Source organism: Nyctereutes procyonoides, unplaced genomic scaffold (genome assembly GCF_905146905.1).
Source record: "Nyctereutes procyonoides isolate TBG_1078 unplaced genomic scaffold, NYPRO_anot_genome, whole genome shotgun sequence".
Classification (NCBI taxonomy): Eukaryota; Metazoa; Chordata; class Mammalia; order Carnivora; family Canidae; genus Nyctereutes; species Nyctereutes procyonoides.
Window position 1 is genome coordinate 61,337,598 of NW_026575142.1, and position 14,602 is coordinate 61,352,199.

A 14,602-nucleotide genomic window follows, 5' to 3' on the forward strand; every position below is an offset into this window, starting at 1 on the left:
GTTCTCACTCGGTGTCTACTAAACTTACCTATTGATAGATAGAGAAAATACTACATGACTAATTCTATAAATTTGTGGAAGTGCTGAGATGCTCCTCTAAGTTAATTCTGGGTTCAGCAATTGGTCTGGGAAATTTATAAGAGTTTGTATATTTTACACAAAAGATAGTTTTCAGGACACTTGGAATTAGTGTTTCCTTTCCTCTAATCCTTTATCAATACCTGGGAATAGATCTAGGGTTCCTGGAGTTTCTCTGAAATTCAGAGAAAAAGGCTGGAATAGTCATCACAAGGATGTAAGATCTATCATCACAATAAAACAACAGTCTTCTCATTACAGATTATAGCAGTGGTCTCAGAAGTGCACATGAATGACCGAGAAATGGTCATTCACAGAAAACTAAATCAGATTTTCCCAACCGACATAAGTAATAACTACATAAATATTTTTTCTTCCTGCAGCAAAAATGATGTCACGTAAAGACAGAAATAAAAAATATTTTTTAAAAAATCAAAATTATGGATTACAACTTAATTTTTTTCTATCAGCACATAAATTCAGAATAAGCACATGCAATGTCTCACACAGGAAGAACATTAACTATGTGTTCTTCTTTTTTAGTGTGTGATTTCTAGAATTAGTTTTCCATGAGATTTTAGAGACTGAGTAAAAATCGCAAACAGTAATGAAAACTACCTCTTAAAAATCATATTTAAAATTTTTTAAAGCCTCATTAAGATATTTTTCACATACAAAACTGTATATATTTAAGGTGTACAACATAGTGTTATATGTATGCATTATAAATCACTACAATTTAGCTAATTAACATACCCATCATTTCTATATAGTTACCATTGCGTGCAAGCATGTGTGGTGGAAGATTAATTTAGGTTCTATCCTCAGCAAATTTCAAGTAACAATGTTAACTATTGCCACAAAAATATTCAATGCTTCAGGAATTTGTGTGTCAACATTGAGCAGGGGTCATGCTAATCTCTGAACTGTGTCGATTTTAGTATACATGCTGCCAAAGTGAGCACAAAAAAAATCTTATTTTTAAATAAGATTTTTAATCTTCATAGTCTGATTAAGATAATTTATGCTTATCACCATTTTAGCTTGTTTCACTGATTATAATCATTTTGAATATCATAATAACCTCCACATTTTTTAATTCTAAAATACATCATCTCTTTTAGATGGCATTTCTTTTCCTAAGTCCTTGTTTTGCTGATAGTGAATTGCAAGTACCATCTCACACAAAAGAAAGGAAATCAAAAAATAAGGATATGGATGTGCCCTTGGGAGGGACCAATGAAAATCTTGGTTGTTTAAAACTCCCATTTCTTCAACTCTACCAAGAAATCTGGGAAGAAAAATATATAATATTAGCCCTTAGCATGCTTCTTATTCCCTTTATCTATCTATTCCTCCCCTTGAGTTCTTGCTGTCTCTCTCTGTCTACCCATCCATCCATCCACCTAACTGAGCATCTGATTAAAAAGTAATACTTTTTAAATCTCCCCTAACCTACCTATTTGTTCTCCTCTGGTCATTCTCAAAACTTCTGTATGAGCAGATACACATAACATAATTTTCTAAGTTAAATTCTCCATAAGTTTCTAAGTTAAAACTGTGGACAATGATAATCAGAAAATAAAAGTATATCTTCCCTGCATTATTCCTCTCTGAGCAAAATGATGCAATGTATGGAGGAAGAGGGGATCCCTGGGTGGCTAAGCGGTTTAGCGCCTGCCTTTGGCCCAGGGCGTGATCCTGGAGACCCAGGATCGAATCCCACATCGGGCTCCCGGTGCATGGAGCCTGCTTCTCCCTCTGCCTATGTCTCTGCCCCCCCCCCTCTCTCTCTCTCTCTGTGACTATAATAAATAAATTTAAAAAAATTTAAAAAAATGTATGGAGGAAGAATAGAAATACTTGAGTTCTAAAGGGAAATGCAAATTATGAGAGCAGCATTGATACATGTATAAATCATTCCAATTTTTCTTCTAAGTGTACAAGTGGACCCTCTACTGTAGACAGGAGCAGAGTGCTATAAACAGAGAAGTCCTCTGCCCTTGAGCTACCCCAAGCTATCTATGTAAGCAATAGAGAGGATTAATTTAAGTAAATAAAGATTTTATTAATTCCCCTTCAGCTAGTTTAACATTGAAAGCATAGATGTTTGTTTCTCCCCAACCTAGGGAGTGATCTGGCTTCCCATCTCTCACTGGGAACACCCTCTCCTCCCCTCTGTAGTCGTCTTCAGTGCAGTAAATCATCTCTTTACTATTCTCTTTCTTTATCCACCACTTCGAAATTAAGTGTTGGCCGTGTGACTTTAGTCAATTTAAGGAAAAATGACATGTGTCTCCTCCAGTAGAAACTTTGAGAGCTAGGTGTATAGTTTGCCATAAACTCTTTCCCATGTCAGGAGACCAATAATTTTCCAGAGAGTGAGGAAGACAGGAAGCACCATGCCTGGATGGATGGAGTATGAGCAACACTTAAACCTTTGTTATTTTAATACACTAAAATAGTTTAGCAACTTAATGCAGAAGGGGTCAGATTTCAAGAGAGGATGAGGAATAGGGAACACTGTGTGTGCAAGGGCCTACTGACTTCCCTTTACACAAGAGGTAACTCTTGTTAGTTTTATGTATGGGAGGAGGGGGCAATTGGCTGAGCTTACTGATTCTATATCCTTATGAAATTCCTCTAGTATTCCATCCAGGATGAACATCTCTCCCTACACAAATAATCTAAGTTTATGGTTATTGAAAACTCTGGCAAACATATCCCAAGGCGACCCAAATGATTCTTACTTCTGTGTTCACACTTTTATGTAGTCTCCTGTTGAGTGGACAAGGGACTTAAAACCATATTCTAAGAACAGTATGTGGCAAAGGAGAGAAGATATCATTCTATTAATATTAGTTTATATACTATAGGACTCCATTTTAGCAAACTGGTGCTAGATACTTTCCTTGGAGGGTTGAAGTAAGCAGTCAAATTGAAGAAGTCATGTGATAAGGAACTGTGGGCTGCCTCTAGAACCTGAAGGTAGACTCCAGCTGACAGCCAAGAAGGGGCTGAAGCTTTCAGTCCTATTAATTGCAACTGAATAGATTTTGCCAAAAACTTAAGTGAGCTTAGAAGTAGATTCTTCTCCAGTCAAGTGTCCAGACATCAATGCAATCTGATTGGCCCCATGATGGGAGCCTTGTGAGACTCTTAGTGGAGGCTACAGTGAACTGTGCCCGGGCTCTTAATCCATGAGAAATATGGGATAAATAAATCTATACTGTTACAAACTATTTAGTTTGTGGTAGTCATAGGCACACACAAACTAATACAGGATCAATCTTGAGTCTATGAGATATTGTGTCTATGGCTTATCTCATTTGTCCATTTCTGTTGCTTCCTTACCATGAAAGGTTAAATTCTTTTCTCAAGTTGTTATAATACACTACAGTTGGAACCGCAGATGGTTGGCCATGGATAAAAGAGGACATTCTAGTTGGCCTATGGCTTGCTTTCCTCCAAAATGCCTACAATGAAAACATTCGCAATGAGGATCTAAAAAATTAACCAAGATGCTTCCGATTAATATGAATTTTATTTCATGGGCAAAAGTATCCGTGTTTCTTTTCTTAGATTAATATGAATTCTTTTCTTCTTTACCTAGTCTAAAGTTATAAAGAGCGATAAATAGGAGGTGAGTGAGAGATGAGTTACTGTAATGACAATGAGTATATAGGTAAATCCAGGTAATTGAGGATCCCAAGGGAATGAAATAGGGTATAATAATAATACCCTATTTATTTATTTATTTTTAATAGAGCTATAACGAGTATAGAAAATATGGATAGCAATTACATTGATTATGCCAGGGGAAAGGACTTCTCTACATTTAAAATCACTGGGCGGGGACTATTATAAGGAATGGTGCATTAGGTAACTTCAGGAGAGAGTTCAATTCACAGTTCAACAAATAATTATTTCATTACTGGCTACCAGGCACTGTGAGTTTCTTGTCCTTGGTGGTAACCAAAGCAGAAGTAGAAATATGTTAGGGAACATGCAAGGTTCTGTCCCACACCTTGCTCCTGTATTTTTTTAAGGATAAAATAAAATCTCTTCATATATTTATACATGTGCTAATATTGACTAATAATCCATACAATTAATTCCAACCAGTGGTTCTCATCCCTGGCTGAATATTAGAATCTCCTAGGGAGCTTTTGAAAACTGCCATTCCAGAATGCCATCCAGACCAATTCAATCAGAATCTCTGGGATTGCATCGTCAGCAGTGATACTTTTTAAATCTCCCCAGAGGGTGATAATGTGCAGCCAGGGTTGAGAAATTCTGCTTTAAACTATTGATAGAGACTGCTATACAGGGGCTTACTTTGTATTTATAGATTTTGCCAATATGTTTTCACATTGTTTATTAATTACCCTACATACATGTACTTCCTGATGAAAACTCAGGTCTACGCATTTCAAAAATTCAGACCTTAATTTGAAACCAGTAATAAATCCTGATTTAAGCATTTGGGCATCAGATTTATTTTTGCCATTTCTCACATTGTTTTCATTTTTTTACAAACTTACCTTATTATAAATCTAATTTTTCTTGGATATGAGGCAACTTTGCACCATCAAATCTAATTATTATAAATTAAGGCAGTTAATGTGCATCAGGACCTATGTTATTTTATCTCACCATCATTCCTCAATGCCACAAAACAGGTGTAAAAGCAGATATATCTAAGAAGATAATTTTCCATCATGCTACAAAGTATTAGGCTCTCATGTAATATCTTTTATATAATATTTTTAATTATAACTATTTTGTTTACTGTTATAAAGTCAATATTGTATATCATGTTTGATTTCAACATTTCTGCCGAATCTTTAATCCATGAGCTAAACTGCTGACCAACAATTTCAACTGCCTGCTGTTAGGCAATGATATCAAAATATTAAAATTATCAACCAACTTACCTCTATCAAATTAAAATCTTTTGCTTATTTTCAACTCAGAGAAATCGTTTCTACTATTTTGTCTTCTTGGTTCGCCTATGCTCTCTGCTATCCTTATGGAATCTTTTACCACACAGATATCATAGCTTCCCAATTTTGCTTTATATTTTTTTATTTTATTATTTCTCTTAGCATTTATTTTTTGACTTTTGTAAAAAGATTTTATACATTTTGAAAAGATGTGTTTGACAGTTGGAGATGTATTTTTCTCAGCAATCTATCAATTCCCTTTTCAAACTCACTAAGCCAATCTTGTGTCTCTCTTTTTAAAGGCATGGTGCTCTCAGGAAAAAAAAATTAATCTCCAAGTATTCTGGTTTGATTTATACATAAAGGAGATTTTTCTTATAATTTGATAATTGTCTATGGAATCAATATCATCCAGATTAGAATCTTGTTAAGGTTGTTATTCATTATACTTTTTAAAAGCTTTTCTTCTATTAACCAATTCATTGAGATTTGTTCTACAATTTTTTCATTGTGCTGTTTCCTTCAAAAGCTTTGTGAGTCTGCTTAATATGTGTAGATTTTTTTTCATATTCCCTGGTTTGGGGCAGGGAATCAGAGTAGTTATAGATAAATGGAATATATGTTGACACCCAAATGAAATCATTGTATGCTGCTAGTAAACAGAACTCCCCATTACAAGAGCATGTAACTAACAGTAATGTATTGGTGGTGGGGATGTGAGATTGAAGAGGCAGGATGTATGGGGTCGCGTGATTGAGGATTGTCAGAATCCTTAAATTTCCAGGTTCATATAATCAGGGTACTTCTCTCTTTCTAGATTCCAGGTATCTGTTTTAGCAGCTACCTATCGTAGCCCACTTCATTATTCAGAGGGAATATACCCAGGTTAATCATTTCTCCATTTTCATTCCTCCCCTCATTGTAAGTGAAGGTGCAGAGGAAGACTACTCTGCTCCTAGTCCTTTAGTCATATGCTTGGAAATTAGCTCCAGTGTTTCAGCCAAGAGTAACCAGTCACCTACTAAGCATATATAGATGAGAAAAAGGCTGGGGTCCACCAGAGCCAGCTCTTCTAAAGACAGTATTTTAATTAGTTGAATTAGTCTCATTAATATCCCAACATTTCCTTTTGCTCATTTGTATTTGTTGTTTCTGGGCCTGGAATTGTTCTATTTTCTTCTGAGATTCAGGCCATGACTTCAGACCCTGATTTCTCTATCCCTCTGAAATCAGTACTTTCCATTTTTTGAACATACCTCAAAAAAAATTCTATATATGACACTTGTTATGTTATAACTGATAGGCTCTATTTAAAGTACACTCCGTGATTTGGATGGGGCTAAGTTGTATGCCCACTCTACTGCCTTGATCCAATCTCTCTCCTTCCATGTACAAAACAATTCTTACTAGCAAAACATGTTGTATTTCTCTGTATAAGGATTATGAGATGGCTTTCAGAACCTCCATGTATATTGGGAAACTAAAAATACTAAGGAACACATTTAAGGCTGAAGTCTAGCAATATAATTTGATTAGAAGTAGAAATATTAACATACCAGAAACAATCATATTTCTAGAAATGTCTCAGATCTCAGAATGTTTGAAAAATATCAGTGAGGGGCCTGTAGGTGGCTCAATCAGTTGGTTAGGTACCCAGTTCTTGGTTTGAGCTCAGGTCATGATCTTGGGTGGTGGGATCAAGCCCCAAATTGGGCTCCAAGCTTAGTGCAGAGTCAGCTTGGGATTCTCTCTCTCACTCTCCCTCTGACCCTCCATCCCCATGCATGTGCACGCTTTCTCTCTCTTTCTCTCTCTAAAATAACAAATAAATAAATCTTTAAAAAATATATCATTTTGGGAAGTGTTTTGGGGTGTGTTAAAAGAACCGAGACTGCCTAATTTAAAACGAATTGTCTTAAATTAGATTCAAAATGTATCAAGATTTCAGTGACTTAATTTAATTAAATATTGCACTTTTATTTTTATTTTTTAAAATATTTTATTTATTTATTCCTGAGACACACACACACACACACACACAGAGAGAGAGAGAGAGAGAGAGAGAGAGAGAGAGAGAGGCAGAGACACAGGCAGAGGGAGAAGCAGGCTCCATTCAGGGAGCCCGATGTGGGATTTGATCCTGGGACTTCAGGATCACGCCCTGGGCCAAAGGCAGGCGCTAAACCACTGAGCCACCCAGGGATCCCTCAATATTGCACTTGTAAACTACTATTTATCACTCAATATTTTTAAAAGGACATGGTTATTGCATAAAACCCATACTGCCTCTAGCAGTCCTCTTCACATTTTCCTTCCTCCATTAATGTAGACTGATAACCAGTATGGTTGTCCAAGTAGAACATTTGCAGAAAACGGTTTTGTTTCTCTTACAGACTATATCATTTTTTAAAAAAGGGTCCATTGACTCAGCTATGTCTCATTGACCCAATCCAGCAGGCAACTACTTTTGGGGTGGCCATGCCAGTCCCACTCAATATATTCAAATCTGGAAAAACAAAGGTTAAGATTAAGACCCACCACTTCAAGTCTATTCTACTTGACAAACATTTATTAAGCACTTAGAGTATATAAAACTAATAATTAATGGAATTCCTATACAGAGATTAACATTGAAGTAGATGCTTGACATAGTGAGAATAGTTTTAAAAAATTAGGATTTAAGTTAGAAATATGTTCACATTTTAAATGTAAGGTAAGAGAAGAGGGACTATCAAAAGATAAGGAGCACAACGGACCAAGAGTTAAGATTGCCTCAAGAATCTCAAGCGGACAGCCTCAGAGTCAAATGTGATAGAAAGGCTAGCCAGAATAAAGCCTAAGAGAGAGGTTTGTGATTGGTAAATCAATCTTTTTTGAGAAACATTTTAGTGAGGGCTGTTGGCAGAGGCCACATTAGATGATGAAGTGGGTTGTAAAATAGTACAGGGAATAGCCTATGGTTTTAAAGCATCAGACACAGAAGGGCAAGAAAAAGGAGAACACAGTCAAGGACTGAATTTCTTGGGTTCTTGGCAGCTGAGTAGAAGGAGTCACTAGAAGACAAGAGAGAAACTAAAGATACAAAAAGAAACCCAGGCAGGGCTGGGCAGAGTTGAGACCGGTTGTTCAAGTAACTAAGTTAAGCGTTTCTCTGAAACTGGAGAGAATAAAATAATTGAAAAATATGGTGATGTTTGAAGTGAAAAATAGAAATGTGAAAGAATTCCCATTGGACAATTTTTATCATTCTATTGATGTAGGAAACCAATGTCATGGGATGAAAGTAAGGGACTTATTTACTCCTTCACTAAACAAATCACACTTGAGGGTTTACATAAATTAGGCACAGTGCTGACCATTGAGGATTTGCTGAAAAATGAAATGTGTATGGTTTCTGTTCCAGCAGGAAGCCAAATTAAAAGATAAGGAAACAAATGAGTAGCTAAAAGGAGATAATGTGCTTTAAAAAATACACAGTGAATATAGACAAAGACAGTTGAGAGAGGGGATCAGGCTTTATAATAAGTAAGCAGAGAATTCTTTCTTAAACAGCTGAAATTTAAAATGAGACTCAAAGGATTAAATATAACTAGCCAAGTAAAAAATGGTAGGAAAGTCATTCCAGATGAGGAGACTGAAGATAACAAAAGGCTTTCCAGTAAAAAATGGTACATAGCATACAGAAAGAACTGAAATGATTTTAGATATAAGTAAGCGAGAACAATAACAAGACATACCCCCCAAAATCAAGAAATTATAAAGTCTAAAATTTGTTTGAATTCTGATTTAAATAAATAATAATAAAAATTATAATCCCATAGCAAAAATTTAATACAAAATGGATATTTGATGATATTAAGGATTTTTTTAAGATTTTATTTATTTATTTATTCATCAGAGACACATTGAGAGAAGGCAGAGACACAGGCAGAGGGAAAAGCAGGCTCCATGCAGGAAGCCTGATGTGGGGCTTGATCCTGGGGCTCCAGGATCATGCCCTGAGCTGATGGCAAATGCTCAACCCCTGAACTACCCAGGCGTCCCAATATTAAGGATTTTTTTGTTAAATTTGTTTAGGCATGAAATAGTATGGTGGATAAGTTTTTATTAAGGTCATATATTTTACAGATATATATTCTAAAAGGAATATGAATGAAATAGTCTGATGTTGAAACACTGATACAACCCAGTAGTAACAGAGTTAGGGATGCGGTGGCAGGGCGTTGGGGTTGATGTACATGATCCAGGATTGATCAAGAGTTGATAAGTTTTGAAGCTGAGTGACAGGCAAAAAAGAGTCCATTATACCAGTTCCCTTATGTGTTTGAAATTTTCCATTACAAAAAAAGGTGAAATGTACACTAAAAATTTAGGGATTGAAAACTACTGTGGTTGTAATAGAATGTTTAGATTTTTATGAATTTTATTGTATATTTTCATATCCCAATATTATACTTAAACCTCAGATAGCATAAACTTGTTTGATAATTAAATTCAAAGATAAAAGAAGTGAGCCACATTTGATACCTGACTTTAGTGCCTTATGGTCTCCTTCAATCATTAACCTTGTTCCCTGAATATCCTAACTTTCCTTTCTTTTTAAATTTTACATATTTCAAAGGCTTGGGAAAGGAAAATGCTCAACTTTTCTTTATGTGCATATAACTTTATATTTATTATTATTTGTATATAGCATTAGATTCCATCTTTCTACTATTTATCTGTCTTTCCAATCATTCATCCAACTCTGTACTCTCTTTATCTCTCCATAATAATAAAAGAATAATTACCACCTAGAAATGATTTGGGTTGGTTGTTGCATTTCAGTTCTACTAATAAAAGACAATACATCAGGGGATCCCTCTCCCTCTGCCTCTTGCCCTGCATGCACATGCATGCATTCTTTCTCTAAAATAGAAAAATAAATGTCTTAAAAAATTAACATAGGCAATTATGAATCCCATGGGATTCTGATATTATAATAAAGTATGAATATGATTAAAACCTATTTATGGAAACTATCTTCAGAAAAATGACTAAATTGTCCACACCTGTGAAATTATTTCAAATGGAAGAACAAGCCACTAAGTGAATTAAATAGTTTATGGAGGACAGAAATGCGAAGCCAGTAACAGATAGAAGCTTACTTTTCTGAATATACTGCTGTGTAGATATGGCACTGGAAGCTTTTATTTTATTTTTTTTTTAATTTTTATTTATTTATGATAGTCACACATGGAGAGAGAGAGAGGCGGAGACATAGGCAGAGGGAAAAGCAGGTTCCATGCACCGGGAGCCCGACGTGGGATTCGATCCCGGGTCTCCAGGATCGCGCCCTGGGCCAAAGGCAGGCGCTAAACCGCTGCGCCACCCAGGGATCCCTGGCATTGGAAGCTTATAAAGGTTTTGCATAATTATAAAACAAAATTAAATCAAAGTAGAAAATAAAACCAATCCCTAAAAACTATGAGAAAAATAGAACAAATAAACATGAGTCGGTGTAGAGGATATATTCAAGTAACTTTTAAGCACAGTAATTTGATTATAAAATAAACCAAAATAAATAACTTGGGATGAAAATAGCTGGGCTGAAAAATACTTTAAACAGCTTTTAGTAATATTGTTTGTGGTATTCTAATATCTTTATTCTGAAATAAACATATCAAATAAATAATTACATTAATATTTAGAGACTAGAAATTTAAGTGTATGAGAAAAATTCAAAGGTAGATTAAAGGGATAAGCAGAATCCTACAGTTCTAAATTCAAATCTAAAAATCACTATAATTCATAATATACTTTCTCTTTTAAATTATACATATTCCTTGGCTTTGTTCATTGCAAAAGTTCTATGGATGATGACCAGTTCCAAGAGCAACAATACGCTATCATCCAAATGGCAGATTCTAAATATCATTTTTCACTAAAGGGGATTATGACTACTTGCAGAAATGTAAAATTCTAGGTCCAGAGCAGGAATTCGCTTTATTTGTTTTGCTTTGTTTTGTAATCCCTAAAACCAAAAAGTATTATCAAGTTTACTGGGGTCTTGTTAAATTCATAAATGAACCAAATTGAAGAGGTTGACAGGAGAATTTGAGCATGAGTTTGCCTTGTGGCTAGCATTCATTGCAACATAAACCTCATAACTACATACTTCATCCACAAACCTCTGTTCCCATAAGCCACATTTAGAAACCAAATAAATTACCAATATTCTTAATTCCCAAGAGCCAAAATGTGAACTCCCCCCCCCACAATTATCTGTACATAAACAAAGGAGCTGATTTTATTAGTTTACTTATGTCTTTTTCTATGGAATTATTTTTACCATGTTTCAATATAAAAAGGATTTGAAATAGCTTACAAGATATATACAAGGTGGTAAAAATATAACAGAAAAATCAAGTGAAGGAAAAAAAGGAAGGTAGTATTAAAATTTAAATTGCATACCATTTATAAGCAAGTTATTAAAAAGATGTGCTTAAAGGAAGACAGCAAATCTTTGGGATTTGGACTAACCGTCATGAAGTAGGACACATTCAGGTTAATCATTTTACACCCATAAGATAAAAAAACAAGCTAATTAATGAGTAGAAACACATTTCCCACTCAAGAATCTTCATGAAATGGTTATTATGCTATGTTAGAATGAATTTTTTTTTAATGACAAGTCTGCAGAAATACAACTGAGACATCAAAGGGTCGTTGTTTGATACATTATGTGGAAGCAGAGTTCAGCAAATTCCAAACTCACGTAACTTAAGTATCATTCTATTCATCTTGCTAAATCCAAACAACATCTTTTAGAATCTCAAAAGAGATAGCTGTATTTTCTTCCAGTTGTCATTCCTAAATAGTATTTTTCCAACACAGCCTTTGTTAAAGCATAAATGTAAGTCCATTTGCCCAACAATACATCACACTACTCTTGATGACTTTGCAGGCTAGATATTAAAATATCAACAGCAAGTGGGCAATTGAACTAGTTATTTTTTACTGAACTAGTATATTATTGCTCTAGAAACACTCTCTACTATTTTAAGTAAGAAAAAAAATAAATAAAATCATCTATGTAGCATAATCCAATCATTGTAAAAACAAACACAAACAAATAACTAAATGAGTAGGCAATTGCACGTATTTACATTAAATTGCCTGGTAGAATATTCAGTGATATGTGAAAAGTGGGTGTCTCAAAGTAGAGAGAGGGCAGATTATACTTTTCTCTATTCCTTGATATTTTAAAAATATTTTAATAACATGCATTTTCTTCGGATTGGCTATAAATTTTAGTTATGATCATAATCATTGGACTGTAATACTGATCCACAATAAACTTATCCAGATAAAATTGAAACTATTAATAATTATTATTATTGAAAATTTCCAGGTATTTATATATATTTAAGAATTCTTGTATGGAAATATGCACTAATTTTCCAAAACTTGCACTTAATTTGTTTCAGGACAGAAGTGATAAGTGAGTCTCATAAGAACTGAGTGTCCTCAGCCCTGGCATTTCTACCAGAATTAAACCTAAGATACAGTAAAATATTGACATAATATAAATAGTAAACATGACCACTAAATATTCTTGTTCTAAGTAAACCTATCTGTGGCTCCTTGGGATTTTAAAGCAATTTATCTCCATATCTATTTTTTCTTTTTATTAAGAGTTTATCATTTTATTATTTTTGAAGAATATATAGCTTGTTATTAAAGTGACCATTCACAAGGGATGGATAGGATGAAATTATTTACATAATTTATATTTCTTTTCAGGAGGGGAAAATATACTAGGCCACTCCAATTTCACCATGTAACTTTTCATACTTTTAAATATTAGCTTATAATCTGGTCTTTCAAGTGTCTAAACATGTACTTGCTTCAGCAGCACATATACTAAAATCAGAACAATTGGAAGAAGATCGGCATGGCCCTTGCACAATGATGACACTCAAGTGTTTACACATAAAATATTTTAAAGGGCTAACCACAAATTTAATATATTCCTGTTTAGTACAACTTCCATGTTGCATTATGTTCTATCCATTGCTCCTCTTGCTGCTAATATTTAGTAGTGGTTCTTTGCTAAAGAGATAGTTACAAATCGTAGCCCTTCAATATGAAAGGAACAGTGCTGTACAACATATACAGTGGCCAACATTTCATTGTTAAAGTATTTATACATACATGAATAAGGTCTGAAATATTTTTCTGGATGATTATTTCCAATTTGTTGAACAACACTGACAACTTTTAAAGAAACTGGTGGTTTACTTTAATTATTTTATAAATTTCTTACAGTATATATCTAGCATATTTAAAGGGTAACTGAATATACTTGGAAAATGATACTGATTTGTGAATACCTGACTTATTCATATGAAAATGGCCTTGCCACTGTGCCTTATTTACATAGGAATTATAAAATATAGAGATAAGGCGACTTTGTACATAAATGCTCAAATAGTGTCTTGATGTGTTAAACAAAGAAAGGTATTTCTAAAATATGCTGTATCTTGAGACTAAAAATATACATTATAAAAATGATATCAGAATAATAATATGCGGGGGATCCCTGGGTGGCTCAGCAGTTAAGCACCCGCCTTCAGCCCAGGGCGTGATCCTGGAGACCCAGGATCGAGCCCCACATCGGGCTCCCTGCATGGAGCCTGCTTCTCCCTCTGCCTGTGTCTCTCCCTCTCTCTCTCTCTTTCTGTGTTTCTCATGAATAAATTAATAAAATCTTAAAAAAAGAATAATAATATGCTATTTGATCCAAAATACTTTAAGAATACATTTTACTAAGTGTTGAGAAATTTATTTTATTTTAAAATATAAATGAATAAAGTAGAATTTATCTCACTCTTTTTTTTTCATTTGCTTTTATTGAAATATAATTAACATACAACATTACATTTCTTTCAGGGGTACAATATATTGATTCAACAATTCTACAGATTATTCAGTGCTCGCAGTGATAAATGCAGTCAGTATCTATCATCAAATAACACTTTATAATATTACCGACTGTATTGTCTATGGTGCATGTTTCATAAAGGAGATTAGGAGGTAAAAACATCCAGGTAAAAATTTATAAAATAAGTCACCCTATCTTTTAAAAAAGTGACTGCAATATACAGTAACTAAAAAAATATATAAATAAATTAAATTTTGATTTTTTTCAGTATTATTTCAGCTCTTAAAAGTCCAGTTTTAAGTATCATGATTCCCATTCTATTATTCCATTTTCTAGATCCCTTCCATCTTTTCCCACATCTGGAGTGAGAAATATGACATTGAGCTAGAAGCTGGGAAGAAGGGAAAAATGCCATTTCCCATGGGACACCTGGGTGGCTCAGGGGTTGAGCGTCTGCCTTCAGTTCAGGACTTGATCGAGGGCCCAGAATCAAGTCCCACATAGGGCTCCTTGCAAGGAGCCTGCTTCTCCCTCTATGTCTCTACCTCTCTCTCCGTGTCTCTCATGAATAAATAAATAAAATATTTTTTAAAAATGCCTTTCCCCTTAATTAGCACACTCAAGTTCTAATCTACATGTAAGAATCTCTTTT

General features: G+C 34.4%; 2 non-coding genes across 2 annotated transcripts; one reads left to right on the forward strand and one right to left on the reverse strand.

The window, feature by feature from the left end:
• Window positions 1-939: 939 nt before the first annotated feature.
• On the reverse strand, window positions 940-1,043 carry LOC129499008 (U6 spliceosomal RNA). Its single transcript, XR_008662275.1, has one exon. It is a non-coding gene; the product is annotated as a U6 spliceosomal RNA (small nuclear RNA).
• An 11,862-nt stretch (window positions 1,044-12,905) lies between these two features.
• LOC129499012 (U6 spliceosomal RNA) lies at window positions 12,906-13,011 on the forward strand. Its single transcript, XR_008662278.1, has one exon. It is a non-coding gene; the product is annotated as a U6 spliceosomal RNA (small nuclear RNA).
• Window positions 13,012-14,602: the final 1,591 nt, after the last annotated feature.